The 24,347-nt window shown below is 43.8% G+C and overlaps 1 protein-coding gene across 1 annotated transcript in view; it reads left to right on the plus strand.

Moving 5' to 3' along the window:
* Positions 1–24,347, plus strand: part of DRD1 (dopamine receptor D1) — a 600,123-nt gene that overhangs the window by 223,298 nt on the left and 352,478 nt on the right. Inside the window, exon 3 of the mRNA XM_085001471.1 lies at positions 21,154–21,345. The gene's annotated coding sequence lies outside the window, so the exon portion shown is untranslated. The remainder of the gene's footprint in view (positions 1–21,153; positions 21,346–24,347) is intronic.

Consider the following 24,347-nt stretch of genomic DNA (forward strand, 5'->3'; position numbering starts at 1 on the left):
GGATCACAGGGAACTATATCCAAACTCTTGGAATAGAACATAATGGAAAATAGTATGGGGAAAAAAAATAAGCATGACTGGGTCACTTTGCTGTACAGCAGAAATTGGCACAACATTGTAAATCAACTATAATAAATTTTTTTAAAATAATAAAATAAAACAGAATTACTTCAAAAACATAAAAAAAAGAAGGGTCGCAAAAGTCCTGCTGTCAAAGTCCAGGTAAGCTTTATACCTGAATGCCAAGAAACACGCTGGGTTTGGCATGAAATTTCTCTAGAATTTTCTACCCCAGGGTAGCCAGCCCAGGGAGCAAGAAAATAAAAGAATCAATCTGCTTACTTAAATGGAGTCTAATTTGTTCTTTGAAATCCTGAATAATTTGAAAAAGGCATGGAGATACAGATTTATTTTGAAAGCAGAGCTGCCAACAGGTTTTTTTTTTTTTTTTTTTCTCCTCTTCTCAGTCTCATTTCCTCACATTTTCCAGGCTTGGCTATTTCTCCTATATCTGGGATGAGAAGAGAGAAAAATAGGACTTTCAGGGCTGCAGTGGCAGATCGCCATCTCTCGTAGCTCTGTGATGAACACAGAAGGCAAAACACCCTGTGTTGCCCAGTCCTTGCCCACAGCTAACTGTGTGTGCAGGAAGGCTGTTTGTTTCAAGACCTTAGAAATACAAACATCCAATTCCCCACCAAATTTCTAGGGGAGAGAAATATAATTTTCTCTCTGTTTTTCTAAGAGCTAGGGGAAAATGCGATGACATTGACTCTAAGTAATGACAGCATCTTAGTTGGCTTTGTATTCCTCACTGGGTGTTGCCAATGCTTTTGTGAGGATGCACAGTAGTTTGACTTATGAGAAGTTTGTGCCAATTTTTCTCTAGTTGTCTTATCTGCTTAGGATCTGAAGACTGACTTTTCCCTCTGACAGCTAGAAAAGACACAGTTTGGCTTTAACCCTGAGGAATGGCTTTTTTTTTTTTTTTTTTGATTGCACCCATGGCATGCAGAAGTTCTGCCACGAGGGATGGAACTCATGCCACAGCTATAACCAGAGCTACAGCATGCCAACTCCTGATCCTTAACCCATTGAGCCATGAGGGAACTCCTGGCCTTTCTTTTCCTAAGTCATCCAAATAAGCCTGCCTGTCCCTCCACCTTCCCTAGAGTTGCTGCAAGGTATAGATGCAACCTCCCCCGCCCCAACCCCGTACCCCACCCGCTCCCCGTTTCCCTGGAAAATCTCCCATGCTTGTCACTGGGTTATAGAGTTGGCTCTGTGTTTGGGGAACCAGCACAGTGCTGAGTCTTCCTTCGAGATAAACTGTTTCCCACATTTGTTGACATCGCAGTCAGAGAATTCAGTTGTAATTAGAGCTCAATATTTTTGCATCCTGGGGGAGCTTGGTGACGCTTTGGGGAAGGAAATTAAGGCCAGCAGGGTGAAGTGGTCTGCATTTGGACACCCTGTTAGTTAGCAGGGGAGCCAGGGCAAACCTTGACCTTGACTGTCTACCTCCTTCTATACAGCTTGGAGCTAACCCCTTAATGTTAATTAAAAGCCCCGTGGTGCAGCCAAAGTAGTCTTTTAAAACCTAAAATCTGAACCAAAAAAGGAAGGAAGGAAGGAAAGAAGGAAAAGAGTCCCAGGCCCCCAGTGGCCTCAGGAGAGGGCTCCGACTCCTTTCTGAGTAGAGCAAACCTCTTTGCCATCTGGCCCTGCTGCATCAGCCTCCGTCCTTGCCACACCCGCCTCCCACTTTGTGTTCCTCAACTGAGTAGTCTTCTCTGTTCACAATACTGTTTCCAGCCTCCACCCTTTTGCGTGTGCCATTTCCCCTCCTTAGAAATTTGGAAGTCCCTTTCCTAGTTCACAGATCTGCTCCTCTGGCAAGACTTTCTGACCCCCACCCCACTCCCCAGCTTTGACCAGGGCAATCCTTCCCTCTTCAGAGCTGCCTTAAGTACACACCCCTATGACTGCCCTTAGGCACTTGCAAGTTATTTGCTTTGAAGTCTATTCTCCAGACCCTGAGCTCCTCCCATTCGAGGTTTGGCATCTCTGTCTCCCCAATGCCTGGCACTGGGCTGTCCCACAGGGCAGCTGCTAAGAAATGATGGTTAGATATATGAATAGTCATTTAGTGATGAACACTGTCCAAGAACGGCCCCTTGCTCTGATGATAAAATATTCAAAGCTTAGACCATGTTAGTGGCACAAAGAATTAAAGCTGACAGTACCAACTCCAGCTTTCTGTATCTTTTTCTCATCTAATTTTATTCATTAAATTAAAAAAAATAGATAACATGTACTAACCCATTACAAATGAACTCTTTCTTGAGCAACAGACTTACCAGGCACGAATGCATAAAGCAACATTTTTTTCTGGTGATGAATAATCATCTATTTACATATTAACCAACAGCCTGTTTTCTAAGGAGGCATCAGCTTACTCATCTGCTTAATTAAAGTATCCTTTTGTTCTAACAGGAGCCCAGCTAGGTGATAATTATTGCTGGCATTCCCGTGCATCTCCAAGATTGAAGAACTGCTGACACATTCTAGAAATCCTCACAAAATACTATTTCTAAAAGCAGGATAGCTGAAAATCCAACTGAATGTGCTAATTGACTGGTACTTGGGTCTGAAAAATGAGTCCTCAAACTCAGACTGAGCCTGTGACTACATAGGCTGGGGAAAAAATCGTTATTAGAATAGTGAATGTTTGTAGATGCTTTCTGTTTGACTACTATCAGACCCTTTTTATGGTTGACAAACTGAGACACAGAGAGGTCTTAATCAGTTAATACTAGACACTAGAGCCTGGGATATTACTATTCTTCCTTCCAAAGAAAGGAACTAACACTTACTAAATGCCTGCATGTCAATTATTTTCCTATGAATCATATAAATAAGTCTCATGATAATCTTCTCTTGCAGTGGTTAAGAAGAGAGTTGCCAAAGTCAAACAGTTTTGATTTGAAATAAGGTGTAGATAGAAATTCTCTTAGGAGAAAGCCTTTGCCAACTGCAACTTCAGTTGCTACTGTGAGGACATGATGCCTGGAGTAGTAGCAACCATCTTGTGACCATGAGGCAACATGTCAACATGGTGAAATAGAATAAAATGTGTCTCAAAAGGGAACCCTCCTACACTATTGATAGGAATGTAAATTGGTACAACCATTATGGAAAACAGTATGGAGATTCCTCAGAAACCTAAAAATAGAACTAGCAGTGATCTAGCAATACCACTCCTGGGTATATATCTGGACAAAACTGTAATTCAGAAAGATACATTCACCCCTGTAGCAACACTATTCACTATAGCCAAGACATGGAAACAACCTAAATGTCTTCCAACAAATAGAAAAGAAGATTAATGGGGGAGCTCCCATTGTCACTCAGCAGTAACAAACCAAACAAATTCATCCAAATCCGTGAGGATTCGTGTTTGATACTTGGGTTAAGGATCCTGTGTTACTGTGGCTGTGGCACAGATTAGTAGCTTCAGCTCCGATTCGACCCCTAGCCTGGAAACTTCCATATGCCACAGGTGCAGCCCTAATAATAATAATAATAATAATAATAATAATAAAAGTAAAAATTAAATTAAAAAAATTAAAGTAAAAATTTAAAAAAAGGACAGAAGGCCTAAATAGACATTTTTTAAAAAAATGTGTCCCAATCATTAAGTCTTTGCACCAAACTGGGAGCTATCTACTTTCAGACTTTTTGTTAGGTGAGATAATTAAGTGACTTTTTAAAAAAGCATTTGTTAGTCAATGACTCTATTAGCTGTAAATGAAAGCAATCTTGTTCAGTAGAAGAGCTTTGAAAGGCTTCTGAGGACTCCTTGATGGCTCCAAATGCTTCTTCTCTCTCTCTGAAGTGCTCTACACTGCATCGTGTGAGCAGACTGAGGAGTTGGTCACCATCTTGCACAGAGCGGGGGTGCCCTGTGTCTCACTCTAGGACTGTCACATCATCCCTAGGACACGCAAGGGTGTCTTCACCTGGCAGTTCTGGATGAAGCTATCCAGGAGATGTCAGATTGCGTGGATGGCTCCTCAGTTTTTACCCACGAGAACTGGGTTTTGTGCGAGTTGAGCTTAACGGCTTCCAGCCAACATCTTGGCTTGCACACAAAAAAGAATTCCTTAAGGAAGAACTTTATTTTCATGATCACACCTAAGTGTACATCCACATAAAAATAATGCCTACACACACACACACACACACACACACACGTTAGGTTTGCCAAGGGAGGAACGTGCAAGGCCAAGTTGGTGAAGCAAGAGAGATGAATTACAGCATCAAAGGGAGATGGGGGATGGGTTGAGCTCAAGATGGTGCCAGTCCTGACTGTGAGGAGATGCTAGGCTTATAAAGGATCTGTGGCAGGAAGCAGTGGCTGAGGTTCATGGCAGAAACTTGTGGCAGGAACAATGAAGGAGGAAGGGAAGGTCAAGGGAGGGATAGGGGGTTGAGTCCCAACCAGAGGGCAGTTAATCTTTGTAGGAGGTTAATCTATGCAGGCAGTTGTTTTCCGAAGCCCATTGTTATTTGCTGCCCAACTTGAGCATATTCCGAGATGGCTGTATTTCTTATGTCAGGCTGTAGCCATGTCCACAGCAGGTGTCCAGGCTGTACCCATGTCCTCAGCTTAGATGTTTGATATGAGCATCTTAGAAACTCATCAGTTTTCAGCCGTTCTCTGGGCTCTGCATTCAGTCAGCATGGAAAGGACGGCCAGGGCAAGTCCTTGGGGATTAGTGGAGGTACATGTGTAGCTTTGGGGGAGACAAGGTGACTTGATTCACTTTTTTAGAATTAAGTGAATTCTTTTGGTGTTCAGCTGGTGTAGGCTGCTTCTGGGAACATGCTGTAGGCTATATAGGTTATGCACCTACATAAACATGTTAATTCATGAGTCTTGCTGTTGCCTCGAAGAGGTGGGGGTAATTATGTTTATTTATGAGAGACAAAGAAACCAAGGCTCAGAGAGGTTAAGTGTCTGCCTGAGGACACACAGTTAAAAGGAAAGAGAGGGTTTCAGAATGTTGGGCTCCCAAACTATTTCCACACACCTCATGAACAGGTTTCGAGTCTTTTCAAGTCTGTGCTTAGAGCAGACAAAGCATTTGATAATTTTATTATTTTTTCCTTTTTTTTTTTCTTTTTCTTTTTTGGCCTCACCTGCATGTGGATGTTCTTGGGCCAGGGATCAAACCACACCACGACCAGAGCCACCTAAATCACAATACTGGATCCTTAACCCACTGAGCCACAAGAGAACTCCAATTTTATTTGCATTTTTAAATTTCAGTGCTTGACACCTTCATGGACTTGGTGGACTGGAGCATTCAGATTGTCTGACCAGCCTCCATTTTTGTTTGAAAGAATCCCCCTTACCTCTCAGTGCCATCCAAGCTGAGCACTGACCTGGGCTGTGGCACTTTCAGGAAGGGGTGACAAGTGTGGACACATCACAGCCACTCCTCCTGTGTCAGCTGGCAGCTGGCAAACAGTCCCTCCTCAACCCAGCCCTGTCCTCCCACTGCATCTGAGGGCTGTTTCTTTCAGTAACGGATGCCCCTTGGTCATATATATTTAACATTTTTTATGCTAATCCAAATGTTCCATCTTTTTGTGCTGTTCCCTGTGACTGACATTGTTTCAAAGCAGATTTTGAAATAGCCTTGGTCTTGACATTTATGCAGCAAGTGGGTGTTGTTTATTGCTGAGCAATTAGAACCTAGATTAACATAACATCACTCTTCAACTTGAAAATCTTGGAGAGGGCTTTGGGAACAAATTCCCAGGAGCACCCCCCTCCACCTGCTTCCTATTGTCTTTCTGCTTTTTCCCTCCTCCACACCCATCCACCCACCTGCCTTGAAATATGCTCTTTCCAATTTAGAGTTCAAGAAAGTTTGTGTAATCTATGTCATAAAAAAAGATGTCTTTTTCTTCCACTGCAGAAGCAGCCCACGGGACCTGTGTTCTTAATCAAAGAGGCAATTTTTTTTTCTGTCCTTGAAAACTTTTTTTTTTTTTTAATCTCCCTGCCTTCTTTGGACTCTTGAGGTCAGGAAATAGCGCTGGGCTGGTTACACAGCTTTGCTTGTGTGGTACCCCACAGTTTTGCAATCACTGCCCTCTTTGGCTTAGGGTATTTATTTAGATCTTAGAAATTACACTTGGCTTTTCAAGGGAAGTGGATCTCCCGGGCTGATCTCGGCAAACAGGTGCTAGGTAAGAGGAGGAGATCTTTGACAATCGTGTTTGCACTATGGGGCGGAGAGCCTCCTGGAAGTTGTAATGGGCATTGGTTGTACATTTTCTACACACTCAGGGATCGGTCCACTGGTGCAGAGCTCATGAAGGAGGACAGGCTCCTGGTCAGCACACCGAATCCTCACAGGCACTGCCTCCCCTGCTTGCCTCTGTGTCTTGACCCCTATAAACCCAGAACTTCGCCTCCTCTCCCCACCTCCACCAATATCTTCCCAGTTTAAGCTGAGGCCGTCTTTCACTTGGACTACTGTAAGAGCTTCCTCTTGGGCCTTCCTGCTTCTGCCCTTGCCCCCTTCCAAAAGGCTGCCTGAGTGATCCTTTAAAAAAGGCTGGAACTAGAGTTGTGGCTCAGCAGGTTAAGAACCCGACTAGTGTCCGTGAGGATGTGGGTTTCATCCCTGGATTAGCTCGGTGGGTTAAGGATCCAGCATTGCAGAGAGCTGTGGTGTTGGTCACAGATTCAGCACGGATCCCACGTTGCTGTGGCTGTGGCGTAGGCCGGCAGGTACAGCTCCGATTTGACCCCTAGCCTGGGAACTTCTATATGCTGTGGGTGTGGCCTTAAAAAGAAAAATAAATAAATAAATAAATAATCTATAAAAATCATTCCTGGGGTGGGGGTGGGGCTTTGAGATCGCCATCCATTATGGCAATTCAGTAGGACTCACGAGGATCCATGTATTGTCATACTCAGGGCTATGATTTAGTAGAGCAGAAGGATCCAAAAGACCATCAACAAAGGGAAAAGTTGTGTGGCATGGAGTCCAGGAGAACCAGGCACAAGCTTCCAAATGGAGTGGTCAGGGACATCCTTCCACCCTGAGTGACGGGCTGTGACAACACCTGCAAGACTTCCACCAGGGGCACTTGATAAAGACCTCATGCCCGAGGGGCTTATTTATTTATTTATTTATCTTTTTAGGGCAGCACCTATGGCATATGAAAGTTCCCAGGCTAGGGGTCGAATCCGATCTGCAGCTGCCAACCTACAACATAGCCACAGCAACAGCAACAGCAGCTCTGAGCCATGTCTCTGACCCTATGCTACAGCTCAGGGTAATGCTGGATGGGTAACCTACTGAGCAAAGCCAGGGATGGAACCCGTATCCTCATGGATATTAGTTGGGTTCTTAACCCCCTGAGCCATGATGGGAACTCACAGGGGGGTTTTTACTGGGGCCAATCTTGTCAGCCCCCTTCCCACCTGGCATAGGCCCAAGGCTCCAGCTTCACAGAAGGAAGACCGGCATCAGCACCACATGGTTCATGTAAAGGATTTGGACAGTGCACTGCTACCCTCAGAGGATGGCGGGGAACCTCCCCAAATCCAAGTTCCCAGAGGCCCACAAAGGGCCCACCTTGTAAACAGTCTCCTCAAAGGCAGCAGCAGGCCCATGTGCTCATTCTTTGCTGCGCAGCTCCCTACTGCCTTCAGAAGAGGGCCTGACCCCCTGCAGGTTCTTTCAGAATCTGTCCAGCGCCTCTTTCCTGAGACCCTCTGCCTCTGCCTCCCTTTCCACCCCAGCTCCATCCCTCTACTGTCCTTCCTCTGTGCCTTTGCCTCTGCTGTTCCTTCTGCCTGGAACACCCTTTGTTTTCTTCTCTCCTGGTTCTCTTTTCTTCCTCCCTTCTCCCAGGCCAAGTTAGTCACACATCCTTGGGGCCCACAGGCCCTGTGAATGGCATCTCTTGCGCCATTCATGCCTCTCAATGGCCACATGTGCTGAGTTCCTCAAAGACAGGAGCTAGTCTTATCCGTCCCCCTGGAGCCTGAGCATCAGGTCTGGAAAAGAGCAGGGGTGTCCAAGTATACTGAATGAATAAATAGATGGGTTAACAAATGGAAAATGAACACAAAACTTAGAAGATTATTTTAGAGTCTACAGCCTTGTGACTCTCTCTCTATCTGGGACCATGCTGCTTATTTATCTATTTGCTTTTTTTTTTTTTTAGGGCTGCACCTGTGGCATATGGATGTTCCCAGGCTTGGGGTCAAATCAGAGCTGTAGCTACTGGCCTACACCTCAGCCACAGCAACACGGAATCCGAGCTGCATCTGCAACCTACACTGCAACTTATTGTGACACTGGATCCCCAAGCCACTGAGCAAGGCCAGGGATTGAACCTGTATCCTCATGGATACTAGTCGGATCCATCTCCACTGCGCCAAAACAGCAACTCCCCATGCTGCTTATTTATTTTTTAAGTGATTTTTATTTTTTCCATTATAGTTGGTTTACAGGTTTTTTTCCTAATGATTTTTATTATGCTGCTCATTTTTATGTTCAACTTTCTATCTCACTGTTTTCCAACTTACGCAAGTGGCTTATCTTTCTGCTCCCTGGCAGGTCAGTGCAGGGTGTCAGGGGCCCATGTCAAGCCCTCGCTTCTTGTTACCTGCTCTCTGGCTTGAGTCAGACAGGCCCTGGTGATGAATTGCCTGAGACACTACTTGTCTCAGAAATGATCCCAGAGCAGAGGGTGGCTTGAGGAACTCCTAGGGGGTTGGGACCCTCCAGCCATGACCTGGCTGGGAAAAGGCTCCTGTGCTGCAAATGCCATGCTTCGGCTGGCTTGACCCACCTGTGGACCAAGAGGATCCCGGGTGGAGAGGCATGAGCAGTGGAAGCACCTCCTCTGCCTTTCATTTCTCTTGCTCTGAAAAGAACTGGAAATTGTTATAATGGGTCAAAAGCCTGCTGATGTCAAGGGCCACTTGCTCCGTGCTGGACATTATGCTGGGAGCTTTGCAGGTGCAACGTCATCTGTTCCTCCCAAAGATCTTGACAGAGGAGTTATCACCCCTCCACACACACACCATTTTACAGATGAGGCAGCTGAGACTCTAAAATATCATGAGGTCACAGAGAGAGTGAATCAAGAACTGAGATTCACCTCCATTTCTACCTAGAATCCTTTCCAGCAGAACCAGGTTTCCCACAGGGCAAGTTCAGTCTCTTCAAGGGAAATAAAATTAGTTTAGATGGTTTGAAACTAAAATGATTAAAATAAAAAATGGAACGGATTAGACTAGAATAAAGTAGAATGGAAAAATGGAGTGCATCCTGGGTAGTAGGCTCAATACTATTTCATGACACTTCCCATATATGTATGGTATTTTTCATTATGCACAGAAACATGAGTATGTGTACTGAAGTTTATAAAATGCATTTTTTTTTTTACTGTGGATAATAGTCCTCTTTTTTTTTTTTTTTTTTTTTGAAAAACACTTCTGGAACTCAGCTAGGGCATTTTCAGGAGATACTCCTATCTTTTCTCCTTTCTTCAAGAATTTACTCTGATCAGTCACCACTCACAGTACAACTGTCTGCAAACCCAATGCATTTTCTGTCTTTATTATCTATCTTTGTCATTTTACATTTGACCTGATTAGCCTCAATTCAGTTCCACTCAGTTCAATTCATATCCAATACCTTCAATTCCAGTGATAAAACTTGAGTGCCGGCTTTGGGTTCGTCTCATACAAAGAGATAAATGTAAGTTTATGAGCCATAGTGCAATATCTCAAATTCATTTTCTTTTGTCCAAAACACAAACTTAATTCCCTCTAGCTTTTAAAAGAAGACAACATGTCTCATTATTCTGGAGTTTGCCTTTCCTGGCCATTTTTGTGAGCTGGAATGCAATATGAAGTTAAAGCACCAGGTTTGGGGGCAAAAGGCTCAAGTTCAAATTCAGAGACAAAGCCTGAATAGTGCTTCAGGCAGTGGGTAGGCACACAGAAAATGCCCAGTGCATCATAGACGATCAACCACATTCCCCATATTGTCTAAAATTTCCCATTCCTCCCAATCAGCCAGGCCTGAACCAGATATAACACATTTAAAAATTTATTCTACCTACTGTACAGCACAGAGAACTATATCCAATCTCTTAGTATAGAACATAGTGGAAAATAATATGAGAAAAATAGTGTATGTATATGTATGCCTGGGTCACTGTACAGCAGAAATTGACTCCACATAGTAAATCAACTATACGTTAATAAAAAAAAATTGAAAAATAAATAAAAAAAAATTCACTCTGCTCTCAGGTTGAAGAAATTCATGGTGATAGGATGGAGGCCCTGACTGCCAATCAGATTCTTGCAAGTGTCCTACCCTGGAGTGAGGACCTCTGCCCACAGGGAAGGCCTGCCGATGGGGGGCAGGGCAGACTCCTACAGAAGCAGCGAGGACACTGGTTTTCAGCTCCTGTACATTTTCTTCAAAGATGGAAACTGCTGTGATGCCCTGGTTAGTTAGTCTCTGTGTCCTTGCCTTGGACAACCACAGACAGTTTTCCTTAATCAGTACTTTAGGCCTCCCTGTGGTCTCCCCGACGCACTCTGCCTGAGTGGTGATATCTCCTCTTAAGGCTTCTGTCACCATCTCTCTGCTATGTCCCCAACCACTTCTCCAGCCCAGCTCTCTTGCTGTCGTCTGGACACAGACACAGAGTGGGCCCCAGGCCCCTTGGATGCCATCATCTCCTTCCTTCAAGCCTCCCTGCTCAGTGAATGGCCTCACTCTCCTCTGGATGGCAGAACCAGGAATCTGGACATGGCTTTGGTTCTTCCCCTCCCTATTCATTCAGTCCCTCAGTAAGGACTGTCCACTCTACTCCATACATGTCTCCCCAGTACTTCTCTACCTCCCCATCTCCACCACCAAGGCCTAGTCATCAAACTTCACTCACATCCACCCTCCTTATGGTAACCTATGTGATCTTTCTAAGTGCTGTCAAGTCCTTCTCCAGATAGAAACTTCAGTGGCTCCCCTGTGCCTGACATATGTGGTTCTATGTAACTCGGGTCCAGCCTCTCTCTCTATCCAGCCTGGTCAGGGCATCCATGTAGCCTTGACCTATCTGTCCTCTCTCTTCCACAATCCATGCTGTAAACACACACACACACACTTCTGACCACTTCCCATGTACTATCATGCACGTACCATGCCCTTAGTCTGGAGCTCTCTATTCTTACTTCCTGTTGGGCTCCTTCATAGCTCCATCAGCCTTGTGTCCTTCTGTAGTCAACCTCTGTTTCCTAACCTGCTTCCTCTGCTAGATGTGATTCCCAATTAATTAATAAGGCTCTGCCTTAGTCATCCGGAGAATCAGAGACTGAATCAGCACTGGGGCCTGGCCCAGCAAGGCCTTGGGGGCGAAGCTTTGTAGGAAAAGCCAGTCCCAGGAGTACCGCCCAGGTGACCCTGCTCTTTCTAATGTCCCATCTTCCTACCAGATGTTTTCTTACTCTCTGCAGCTATAGAGGGGGAGGAGAGTAGTAGGAATATACATGTCATGAGGATTGTGTGGCAATTTTGTCTTTATCACAGAGCTAAATGTAGTATGTAAAAGAAGAAAAACAAACAAGCTGAAATGGTTAGACTAAATATATGAAGCTACAAGGGTTTTCTTAAATGCACTAGTCAAAATAAAGCATAAATTCTTCATGCTGAATGTTTAAGGCATACAAATTCCAACTAATTTGCAGCAAAACAATTATGTACATATGATAACTTAAGGGAAATAAATTAATCTGTTTTCCCCCTAGTTTCTAGAATCAGTTGTGAAAATACCTTCAAATTCCAGTGTCTTAAAAACAAGATATTTTTTTTAAAAAAATTCTATTGGAGTATAGTTGACTTACAATGTTGTATTTGTTTCAGAACAAAATACCTAGGAATAAACCTACCCAAATAGACAAAAGATTCTGAAAACTATAATATGCTGATGAAAGAAATCAGTGACACAAGTTGATGGCAAGATATACTATGCTTTTGTTTTGGAAGAATCCATATTATCAAAATGACTATACTACCCAAGGCAATCTAAAGATGCAGTGCAATCCCTGTCAAGTTGCCAACAACATTCTTCACAGATACAGAACAAAATATTAAAAAATTTTTGTCTTTTGTCTTTTTAGGGCCACATCAGTGGCATATGGAGGGTCTCAGGCTAGGGATTGAATCAGAGCTGTAGCTGCCAACCTATACCACAGCCACAGCAGTGGGAGATCCAAACCAAGTCTGTGACCTATACCACAGCTCATGGCAATGCCAGATCCTTAACCCATTGAGCAGGAGTGGGGATCGAGCCCACACTTTCATGGAGGCTTCTTTAACCACTGAGCCATGATGGGAACTCCCAAAATATTTTAAAATTTGTGTGGAAACACAAAAGACCCTGAAAAGTCAAAGCAATACTGAAACAGAAAAGTGGAAGTGGAGGAATCAGGCTCCCTGACTTAAGTCTCTACTACAAAACTACAGTTATTAAAACAGTATGGTACTGGCTCAAAAACAGCAATATAGATCACTGGAATAGGAGACAAAGCCCAGAAATAAACCCAAGCACCTATGATTAACTAATCTATGAAAAAGCAGGCAAGAACATACAGTGGAGGGAGGACAGTTTCTTCAATAAGTGATGCTGGGAAAACTGGACAGATACATGTAAAAAATGAAATTAGAACACTCTCTAACACCATACAGAAAAATAAACTCAAAATGGACCAAGGACCTAAGCATAAGGCCAGGTACTATAAAACTTCTAGAGGAAAACCTAGGCAGAACACCATTTAACATAAATCACAGCAATCTTTGATCCACCTTCTTTGATCCACCGCCTAGAATAATGAAAATAAAAACAGAAATAAACCAGTGTGACCTAATTAAACTTAAAAGATTTTGCACAGCAAAGGAAACCATTAAAAAAATGAAAGGACAACCCACGGAATGGGAAAAGATCTTTGCAAATCAAATGACTGACCAGGGATTAATTCCCAAATATTCGAACATCTCATGGAGATTTATATTTTAAAAAAAATCAAAAAATAGGCAGAAAATCTAAATATACATTTCTCCAAAGAAGACAGGTGGCCAAAAATCACATGAAAAGATGTTCAACATCACTAATTATTGGAGCAATGCAACTCAAAACTACAATGAGGTATCACCTTGCACCAGTCAGAATGGCCATTATCAGTAGTTCCCACTGTGGTGCAGTGGAAATGAATTCGACTAGGAACCATGAGGTTGCAGGTTCGATCCCTGGCCTCGATCAGTGGGTTAAGGATCCAGCATGGCTGTGAGCTGTGGTGTAGGTCACAGACAAAGCTTGGATCTGGCGTTGCTGTGGCTGTGGTGTAGGCTGGCGGCTATAGCTCAGATTTGACCCTAGCCTGGGACTCTCCATATGCCTTGGGTGCAGCCCTAAAAAGCAAAAAAAAAATAAAAATAAAGGCCATTATCAAAAAAAGCAAGATAGTTTAAAATAAGGTGCTAAAGGGGGACTTTTCATATACTGCTTAGGGTTATATAATTTGGAGTAAACTTTCTGGAAAGCAATTAAGTGATTTGTATCCAAGGTGTTACCTTGTAAATACCTTTGATCCAGAAATCCTATTTCTAAGGTCATAGCCTAAGGAAGTAATGAGACAGTGGATGAAAGGAGTGTATAAGGGTTTTCATAGTAAATTTTTTTATATAATAGAGAAGACAGAATCTATTAACAAATTGTGTGATTTCAATTCAGTGGGCAAATATGTTTCCATTAAAAATGCTCAGTAAGAAAAATAAAAATTTAAAAAAATTTTAAAAGAGAGTTCCCTTCATGACTCAGCCGTTAACAAACTCGACCAGGATCCATGAGGATGTGGTTTGATCCCTGGCCTGGCTCAGCGGCTGTGGCTGTGGCATAGGTGGGCACTTGTAGCTCCAATTCAACCCCTAGCCTGGGAACCTCCATATGCCACAAGTGCGGCCCTAAAATAGCCAAAAAAAAAAAAAAAAATGCTGGGTAAGGAGTTCCACTGTTAGATTGCTGGGAGATAATGGAGAAAGGGCTAATCTAGTGCTAAGCAGATGGTCCAAGCCAGCAACAGATATCTTTGTTATTTTTTCCCATCATCATCATCATTAACATTTTGGTGTAAATCTTTCCAGAATTGTGTATAGGAGCTACATAAACATATAGATTATATTCTCATTAAAAAATGGTAACTACAATATTACTTTATGATCCACTTTTATCACAGATTTCAGTGTGACTATTCATGTCACTTGTCTTACCCAGCAGTTTTGTTGTTGTTGTTGTTTTATGCCCATGTCCACAGCATGAGGAAGTCTCTGGGTCAGGGATCACAACCCCACAGCACACTAGCGACGTGAGCGACAGCAGTGACAATGCCAGATCCTTAACCTGCTGAGCCACCAGGGAACTCCTTACCCAGCATTTTTTTTTTTTTTTTTTTTTTGGCTATTTTAGGGCCGCACTTGTGGCATATGGAGGTTCCCAGGCTAGGGGTTGAATTGGAGCTACAAGTGCCCACCTATGCCACAGCCATAGCAACTGAGGAAATGGTAGCTTTTATCATTACGGTCAGGCCAGGTAAATTTACAAGGATCACTGAGGCCAGATTTATGAGGTTATTGACAAGAACTGAGGGGTCTGGGTAGATTCAAAGAGCAATGAGTGGTCACTGGCAAATTTAAGATGATAGGGGGGATGACAGAGGGACAGAGTGTGATTGATAAACTGGAAAGATCATTTAGGCTGCTATGGAGAGAATGGATTTGGGTTGGGGAGAGAGGAAGGACGCGTGAAAGCTGGACCAGTTAGGGAACTGGCACAGATGTTAAGCTGCCCTAGGCAGAGAGGGAATTATAGATGGAAAGCAGTGAAGAGATTCAGTAGCTATTGCGATCTTAGTGTGTTAGAAGTGGGAGAGGGATGGTGGGGAATTGAGGGTACGATCTATAGTTTGGGTTAAATGCTGTTCAGGGATAAGCCATGCTGGCTTTAGGCAAAGGTGGTTCCAGAGTTAAAATGGTGCCATTAGGGTTTTGTTCTCTCCGTCTTTGGGGTTTGGTGGTGCTGTTTGGAGAGCAAGACAGGTGGAGGTCTGGGTCTAGACTGCTCTGTGTTTTTACGATGCGTACTTCCCTCAACTTTCACAACAGCCCAATGGAATGTGTACTATTCTTTAAGCATTTTACCAAGGGGAAAACAAATTCAAATAAAGAATTTACTCAGGAGTTCCTGTCATGGCTCAGCAGTTAATGAATCTGGCTAGTAACCATGAGGATGTGGGTTTGATCCCTGGTCTTGCTCAGTGGGTTAAGGATCCGGTGTTGCCATGAGCTGTGGTGAATGTCACAGATGTGGCTTAGATCCTAGGTTGCTGCGGCTTTGTCTAGGCTGGCAGCTACATCTCCGATTTGACTCCTAGCCAGGGAACTTCCACATGGTGCAGGTGCAACCCTAGCAAAGACAACAACAACAAAAAGAATTTAGCCAAGTAGCACAGGTGACAAATGGGAGAGGTTTTGTTGTTTATTTTATTTTTTTTAAAGGGCGGCATATATGACATTTAGAAGTTGCCAGGCTAAGGACTGAATAGGAGCTATAGCTGCCGGTCTATGCCACAGCCACAGCACACAGCAATTCAGGATCCGAGCCTGTCTTCGACCTACACCACAGCTCACAGCAGTGCTGGATCCTTAACCCACTGAGCGAGGCCAGGGATCAAACTGATGTCATCATGGTTACTAGTTGGGTTCATCACTGCTGAGCCACAATGGGAACTCTCAGATTCTGTTAGATTCTAAAGTTTACCCACAGCCCTTCACTGCTGCCTGAGGCAACACCGAGCTCTTACTCTCTTCGACCATCACCTAGAAAGATTATGGAGCCTTGATTTGGTGGAGGTTGGAGTGGGTGAGGGGGCTCAGATTAGCTGCTGGCCCACTGGGGATGGGGTCCTGGCTTCAGGGACTCCTTTCTTTGCAAACGTGGGCAAGTGACTACCCCTCTCCATGTCTCTGTTTCCCTATCTGTCAGGGGAATGCAGAAGACCCTTCTTTGTGCACTAGATGCTTACATAGGACCATGGCTGCCAGTCAACTCTGCGGCCACAGAGGACTACTCTGATGGTGGAGGATGTTAGCATCCTGAGACCCAGCAGATGCTCTTTCTGCTATTGCTCCATTGCACATACTAGTGAAACCATGCTGAGCTGCTTATCATCAGAGGGAGAGTACAATGTGGCTCTTTACGCTGGAAATGCATGATTAGGACCAAGTTCAGGAGATAAATTCAGCCGCTTCTCAGAACTTGGAGAGAGAGATTTTAGTGCACAGTCTCTGATATCAGGCTGCCTGCATCAAATTTTGGTTCTGAGGTTTCCCAGTGTGTTAGTCCCTTAACCTCTTTGTGCCTCAGTGTGCTCATCTGTAAAATGTGTATAGTGATAGTCCCTACCCTGGAGAATAGATTTGAGGATTAAGTGCAAAGATGTATATGGAGTGCTTAGTAGAGTGCTGGGCACATGGCTCAATAAATGGGAACTATTAAAGTGACATAACTGTTGGAAGTTGGTGTGACTTAGCTCTAGAGATCGCAGTGGGATCAATCTGATAGAGTTGCCCTAGGAATCAGTAGCAGTCTATGGCTAGGGTTCTGGAGCATTTGTTACATGCTTGCACCACAAAGGAGGCTAGAAAATCTAGTTGGATAAATGAAAGCATATCTCCACACAAAGACACGTATGCAAATGTTAATAGAAGCATTTTCCATAATAGCCCCAAACTCGAAATAATCCAAATGTTCATCAACCAGTGATGGGTAAATAAAATGTGGGTTCTTCATAAACAGAATACTATTCAGCAATAAAAAGGCACATAGATAAATCTCCAAGACATTATGCCAAATGAAAGAATCAAGGAAAAAAAAAATCACAGACTGTATGATTTCATTCCTATGAAATGTCTAGAAAAGGGAAATCTAGAGACAGAAAGAAGGTCAGTAGTTTCCTGGGTCTAGAGTGAGGCTTGAGCACAAATTTGTATAAGTGATCTTTCTGGAATGACGGAAATGTTCTAAAAATGGATAGTGGTGAGGGCTGCACACCTCTGTAAATTTTCTAAAGTCCGCTGAGTTTTAACTTAAATTGTGTGAATTTTATGGTGTGTAAATTATATCTCAACGAAGCTATTTAAAAGTAAGTTGGGTTGTAGAGGGACTCAAGATTCAGATGACAAGGGCATTTTCTAACCATAAAAAAAAAAAAATTCCAAGGTGCTAGAAAAGCAGCAAGTATGGCAAATGCCCACTACATATTTCATTTTTATGGCAACCCCAGAGTATTAGTCACTTTTGTACCCTTCAGTGAAAGAGGAAACTGAGGCTCAGAGAAGCTGAGCTTTTAAAAAATAAATAAATAAAATAATCTTTTGGAAGAAGCCCTGACAAGAAGCTCATCACATTAACACTTCTTAATGCTTCTCTTTTTTAGTCCCCAGTCCCTTTCCCTCTCCAAGTCTCAGTGTCCTCATTTGATAAAGGGCATGATTATCACAAGAATTAGGAATAACTAAGTAAAAACAGAGAGATGACACAGAGCAAGTGCTCAAAATACATGGCATCTTAAACTCCCTACTGAAAAGTTCTCCCTAAACGTTTATCTTCAGAAGTTAACCTTGGTTCTAAAATTCGTTAAATTTTTTAAAAAGCATGGATATTTATCTTTAAAATGTGCACAGTAGAGACTCCAATGCCAACTTCTTAATGTGAAGGGTAGTTTTGTTGCACACAAAAGAACACAAATGGAATGGCTTTGCCTGGCCAGTACTTTGTTAGAAGTCAGAACCAATATCTACCGTACGGATAAAACATGACCCCAAATTATGTTCAGCAATTACAATCAAAGGTATTCTAATCAGAAAGGAGATAACAAAGGGAGAAAAGTCTGCTGTTGTCAGTGTTACTCATGAAGCCTCTGTTTAGCAGATACTGTAACAGATTAACCTGGTCTTGTTGATTTAATAATTTTTAACTGAGTTGAACAGCTGGACAGAAAGCTGCATGTACATCTGGGCTGCCATAGTCACATCCCTGATTACTGCTTCCCTGGAGCTCAGATCCTACCTTTTCCCTGAATGCCCTCTTCACAGTCTCACTCCTTAAAGCCCTAGAGCTAGCACACTAACACACACACCTAATTAGGTCATTCCTTTCAGGAGTTCCAACTGTTTTCAGGGTGAAGTCCAAATTAGTCACTGGCATTCAAGGCCTTTGCTTTGTGCTTTCTGCTGTCATTTTAGATGAATGTCTAAATTCCTGATTCTTAGCATAGTAGTTAGGTCTGTTAATCAGCATTTGCTGTGTAACAAGTATCCCTCAAATCTCATTGACTCACAACAACACATGTTCTCTTGTGGCCTCAGATCTATGAGTTGGCTGTGGTTTCTGATAACCTCAGCTAGACTTGGTTCCCAGCAGCGAGTTGGGTTCAGGTCTTTTTCATGGGTCTCCTTAACTTGAGACCCAGGTTGGAGAAGCCATGGTTCCATGGGGCATGCTTTTCTCCCAGCAGAGCACAGGAAGCCAAGTGAAACCTTCAAGCACATTTTGAGCCTTGCTTGAGATGTCTGACATCGCATCTGTTCTCACTCTATTGGTGGAGGATCAACAGGTCGCTCAGTCTATCCAGAGACCTGCAAAGTTGTGTGACAAAGGACGTGGGTCCTTAATCCTGTTACAGGGAAGAGTAGAAGAGTGGGGTCCAGTATTCCAATCTGCCACACCAAGGAAACTGAGACTCTCATGACTTAACCTCTTTGAAACTCAGTTTTCTCAATTTTAAACTGGGGCAGTTGACCCTAGAAAGAGTTAAGATGGAGATTAAATACGGCAATGAAGGGGAAAGTACCCTTTAAACTGTAAAGAATAGCAGAAGTACTTTTTGCTAGTCTGATAACAGATATTTATCTCATTTCTTTTCATCTCCAGCACAGTGTCTTCTATGCAGTGCATACATTGCAAAGGAATAAATGAATGAATGTTTCTCAAAGGGCTTCGATAACACTGGTTTGCCCAGCCATTGTTTTGCCTCCCAATAAATTTATTCTTCTGTATCCTGGTGAGATAGGCTGGGATCTGGGACCTGGGACCCTCTGCTGCAGTGCTTGCACGGGGACTCCAAATGTCTCCTGGAGCAACAAAATACAAAGAAACTAAAGGGGACTAAAAATAGCTGTGTGCATGTGCAGTTGGAGCAAATTGTGAACAAGATTCAAAAAGATCAAAATCCCAACTGCCATTTCTGAAGAGCAAAAACAGGGTGCTAGGAGAAGAATAAGGGTGCTGGAAGCAAAAGCAAGGTATTTCCCATGCACCCTGCACACCACACCATCAAGGAGATGGGCAAACTACCTAAGACACCCCTCTGTCCAACCCCTAGAACCACCCCTACCCTCACCCCATATAAGGAACAAGCTCGCTCCACCTTGGGGAGTGAGCAAGGGAAATTTTTGCTTGTTTTCATTACCTCCTGCTACTGCAGGAGCCCCAGTGAAGCTTTGCCTAAACTTCTCGTCTGGCCTCTTATCAATTTCTATTGCTTGGGAAGGCTAAGAACCCTGGTCGGTAACCCTGATAAGAATACCTTGACACTCTTTTGAGAAACCAGAAAATATCCCTTCCCTCACTGTCACTTCATGTGGTCAGTACAGAGTGCTTGTCTATAACTATAGCTCCAAAAATGGATTCATAACCCAGATCTGGTCTATGAGGGCCCTGGATGCCGTAGTAATTGAATCTGCAGTAAGTGCACATTGTGAGCCTGGCCAATGAAAGCCAGTCTAAGAGTGTTGCTAGAACTATTTAGAAAGAGGCACTTTTTTTTTTTTTTTTTTTTTTTTACTTGGCATTTTCAAGCTAGTAGATAAACTTAGGTGTTGCCTTGCTACCCTTTGGGGATTGAATAAAGTCAACAGAGAGGAATGCAGAATGAGGCAATAGAGAGAGCCCATTGTCCAAGGACATTGTCCAATGATATTTGGAAGCAGTCATCCCCTAAAATAGCATTATGTCTGGCCTTTCTGTTACATGAGTCAATACATTCCTTTTTTTTTTTTAAGGCACTTAGAGTTGGATTTCTGTCAAAAGACACCTGACTAATACAGAAATAGAATTGCTCCAGAACCAATACAAAATATGTCTAAAGGCCTCCCACTGATCTCTTGGGTGGGCCTAACCAGATGTAAGAGAATTTTGTATGTTTACTTGTTCTGCGATGTTGATATCTGGACCCACCCTTTGTGCCTGGAGAAAAGTCTCCTCTCTCTGTTTGTCCCTTGGCATCCTTGTTTGACATAGGAAGGGAGGTAAAAAATGGAAGTAAAGGATGTTTGAGGCCCCACACATTGGCTCATCTTCAGTGAACTGGCTCCCCAGTGGACTGCCCCGAGGACCCAAAGAAGACACCTCTCCTGATATGCTGATCCCATCTGCTTCAGCGGCTGTCTTCCTCTCTCCCGCTCTGTCCAATGCTTCCATAGCTTGACTTAGGGACCTTCTGCCCAGGCTGCAGTCTTCCTTAAAATCCCCAATCGGCCCAGCCTCATATCAGTTGCTCCTAGCTAAGCCTCTTAGCATTGGGATTACACGGAGCAGCTCAGAGATACCATGAGATCTGGAAACAGAGCTTCAGCTGAATCCCAGCCCCAGCACTTACTACCTGTATGATACTGAGCAAGTCACTTAAACTCTCTGAGTATTAAGTTTCAGATATAATCATGTCTTCCTCCAAGATAGTTGTGAGGTTTTAATAAGATGACCTATAAAAGTGCTTTACATAGCACGTGGTAGGCATCCAATACCTAGTAGGTATCGTCATTTTCATTTTTTTTTCTTTCTTGCACTTTTGGGCAACTTACTGGGTTTGATGTCTGTGCTGTTCAAATGGACTGCAGGTAGCCAAGGGCAGGCAGTGTGTGGTGCTTCCTTGATTTCCTTATTGTTCTAGTAAGATCTCAGCACTGAATGTTTCTTTCATAACAGGACTCGAGGGAGAACAGATGAAGAAAAGAATGTGCAGGTGTGCACATGACCCAAAGGGAAGAAGGTGGAGATAGGAGGCAGCCATTTGTTCAGCCATCCCAGATTGAGTTCTTTCTCTGGACCAAACACTTAGGACAAAGCTACAATGTTTGAGAATCTCAGTCAAGTGGGAGCAGACCAAGAAGAACACAGGTAAGTAAAAATAGAGCAATTTCTTTTGGTTATAGATAACAGATGTCTATCCAAGTCATGTTGAACAGAAGGGAGACACATTGGATGGATGTTGAGTATTTCATTGAACAACAAGACTTTGGGAAGGAGGGAGGGAGGAACGGCTAAGGTGGCCGATGGCACTTTATCTAGAGTGTTGCTGTTGCCACAGCCATGTTGCCAAGCACCCCCAGCCTCCCTCCTGCTTCCTAGGAGAAATGTTACTATTGCCAGTAGTGATGTTCTCATTGGCCCAATTTGGGTCATGCATTTGCTTCTTGACCAATCAGAAGGCCCACCCTTGTGGTGGGCCCACCACAACAAGGTTTGGGGGCCATTTCTAGAGAAGCTGCATCATAAATCAGGCAGTCCCCAGGGAAGTGCTGAACAGAGGTTAACACAGTGTCCTTGATCAGGCTTGAAAGAAGTGTAGGAAAGTCTCCAAGAAGAGGTGGTTGGTCATGGAGTGTGGTGGCCTTGAAAACAGTTCATGAGACAGTCCAGATTAACAAAGCTGACCCTGAAGAAAGAGGTGCTTGGTGGGGTTCAGAACCTGAAGCTCACCGAAGACCGTGTTTGGCCAAGTTTCCCCTCTGAGGACAGGTATAATTACATTTGGAAAAACACCCCAAACAAGCTGTGGCTCTGGGGCATCTGAGGTCATCAGGAAGGCTGGGTTAGGGTTTAGGGGTCCCCTTCCACCTGACTTGGAACCTTTCCCTGTCAAGGAGGGGCAGTGTTGGGGAAAAACCAGATAGAGTCCAAAATGTGGGTTCCAGTCCAGCTCAGCCACTTACCAGCTGCATGATTATAAGGAATTCTTTTCCCTAAGACTCAGTTATCACATCTGCAAAGTGGAAGAAACCATCTTCATTCCTCAGGCTGGATGTACAGTTTAGGGGAGAAGATGTGTTAGAAACCATCCAGCAAGAATTGGCAGGAGCGGAAGACCTGTCCATGCCCATGGGTTTCCTTTTTCATTGTACCTTTGCCTGCTCTGCTCACTCCAGGCCCCTAATAGTTGTTTTGATGGATGGATTTTGGGAAGAGTCCATAACAGCAACATTCAGATGCCAGGAACTCAGTGACCCTGCATGTTTCAGTGACCCTTCCCTGATCCTGGGAACTGGCTTGGAGCGAGGCTTCCATACATGTGTCAAGTGGAACTAGTTCTATTTATGGTCCTCAGTCTTTATAATTGCACTTTCAAGTGCGTTTATTATTTATTTTTTTATTTTTTGCATGCTTGGGTCCACGGAATTCTTATTCCTGACTGTACCCACTTTTTCAGGCCAAGTCTTTTTTGGATGTTTAATCTCTGAAATTCCAGCAGAGAAGCCACTGCAAGGCATTATCCCAGCCTCAGGAGGAAGCCCCAGCTCGAATGCTCCCATTCCCCTGTTTCTATCTGACTCATGAAATTGCAATTGCGTTCCCTAAACGCCTCATTACACAGCAGAGGCCAGTACAAACTGACGACTGTTATTTTATTTAGTCCCTAGTTGCCTGGTGGGCCCATTGGTGGGAGGAGAAGGGATTTCAGAGAGAAATCTGGAGAATTGCGAGCATGAGGCTTTGGAAGCACAGACCAAGGTTCTCATCCTGCTTTGCCACTGACCAGCCATGGGGCCTGGGGCCAGCTCTGTAACTTTTTCAGCTCTGTTTGTTGAGTATCACTGGGTCGTGATGAGGTACTTTGTGAAAATGCTTTCGGCATCTGGCTTGTGGGAGGGACTCAGAAAGAGTTTCCCTCACCCTCTTTCAGGTTAGAATAATAGGCATCCTGAGTCCCTCTTCTCGGCAATGGCTTGCCTCTCTGTACAACAAGGCTCTTTCTGTTCTTCACTAAGGGTAAACTTCTTTAGGGGGTAAAAAACATAACAGGAAGGAATTAGGGCTTGGAACCAGAGATGTGTGTGTACTGGCAGGCTTGCTTTTTGCCATAAACACGAACAGTGAGTAGGAGGCTCATGGCGGCCTTGGACCCCAACTGGGCAGCCCCAGAATGGAAGTACCTTCAGCAGTGGAGGGAGGGGGAGATGTTCAGGAAGGTCAAGGTCACAGCCAGAGAAAGGAGATCTGGGCCCTGGATCTGGGATGCTGCTACCCTCTTTGGGCCTTGATTTCTTCATCTATTGAATGGGGTGGGATGGAGCTCAGACGAGACCTTTTGTTCATTTCATCAAACAGGGTGAAATGCCTAGTGTGATTCTTTGGGGTCTAGTAACTCAAGTTTTAAGGCCTCTATCAAGTGATCTTGAGCCCCATTTTACTTAGCTGTAAAATGGGAGTAGTGGAGTTCCTGTCGTGGCTCAGCGGTAATGAACCTAACTAGTAACCATGAGGATTCGGGTTTGATCCCTGGCCTCATTCAGTGGGTTAAAGATCTGGCATTGCCATGAGCTGTGTAGCTCACCAACGAAGCTCAGATCCCTTGTTGCTGTGGCTGTGGCGTAGCCTGGCAGCTTCTGCTCCAATTTGACTCCTAGCCTGGGAACTTCCATATGCCTCAGGTGTGGCCCAAAAATTAATTAATTAATTAAATAAAATGGGAGCAGCAATCAGTTCTGCCTTGTGGACTTGTGAGAATTAGAAACACTGGGGAGTTCCCATTGTGGCTCAGTGGGTTAAGAACCTGACGCTGTCTCCCTGAGGATGTGGATTCAATCCCTGACCTTGCTCAGTGCCTTAAGGACCAGGTATTGCCAAAAGCGGCAGCGTAGGTCCCAGATGTAGCTTGGATCCAGTGTCGCTGTGGCTCTAGCATAGGCCTGTGGCTGCACCTCACTTTCAGCCCCTAGCCCAGGACCTTCCATACGCTGCAGGTATGGCCATAAAAAGAAAAAAATGTATATAAACACTGTAAAGCAACAAGTCCTATCTCTTATATATAGCATATGGTCCATAAAGCTAGTTAGTGGTTAATTAATACCAGTTAGCACTAGAAGTAGTTCTACAACTGTGGTTATCACCTTCATTTGGAC

The sequence above is a fragment of the Sus scrofa genome, chromosome 16 (genome assembly GCF_054392235.1).
Source record: "Sus scrofa isolate SSC_HxYL_T2T_F1_AM1 chromosome 16, Sscrofa_HxYL_maternal_Yorkshire_Landrace_v2.0, whole genome shotgun sequence".
NCBI classification, from domain to species: domain Eukaryota; kingdom Metazoa; phylum Chordata; class Mammalia; order Artiodactyla; family Suidae; genus Sus; species Sus scrofa.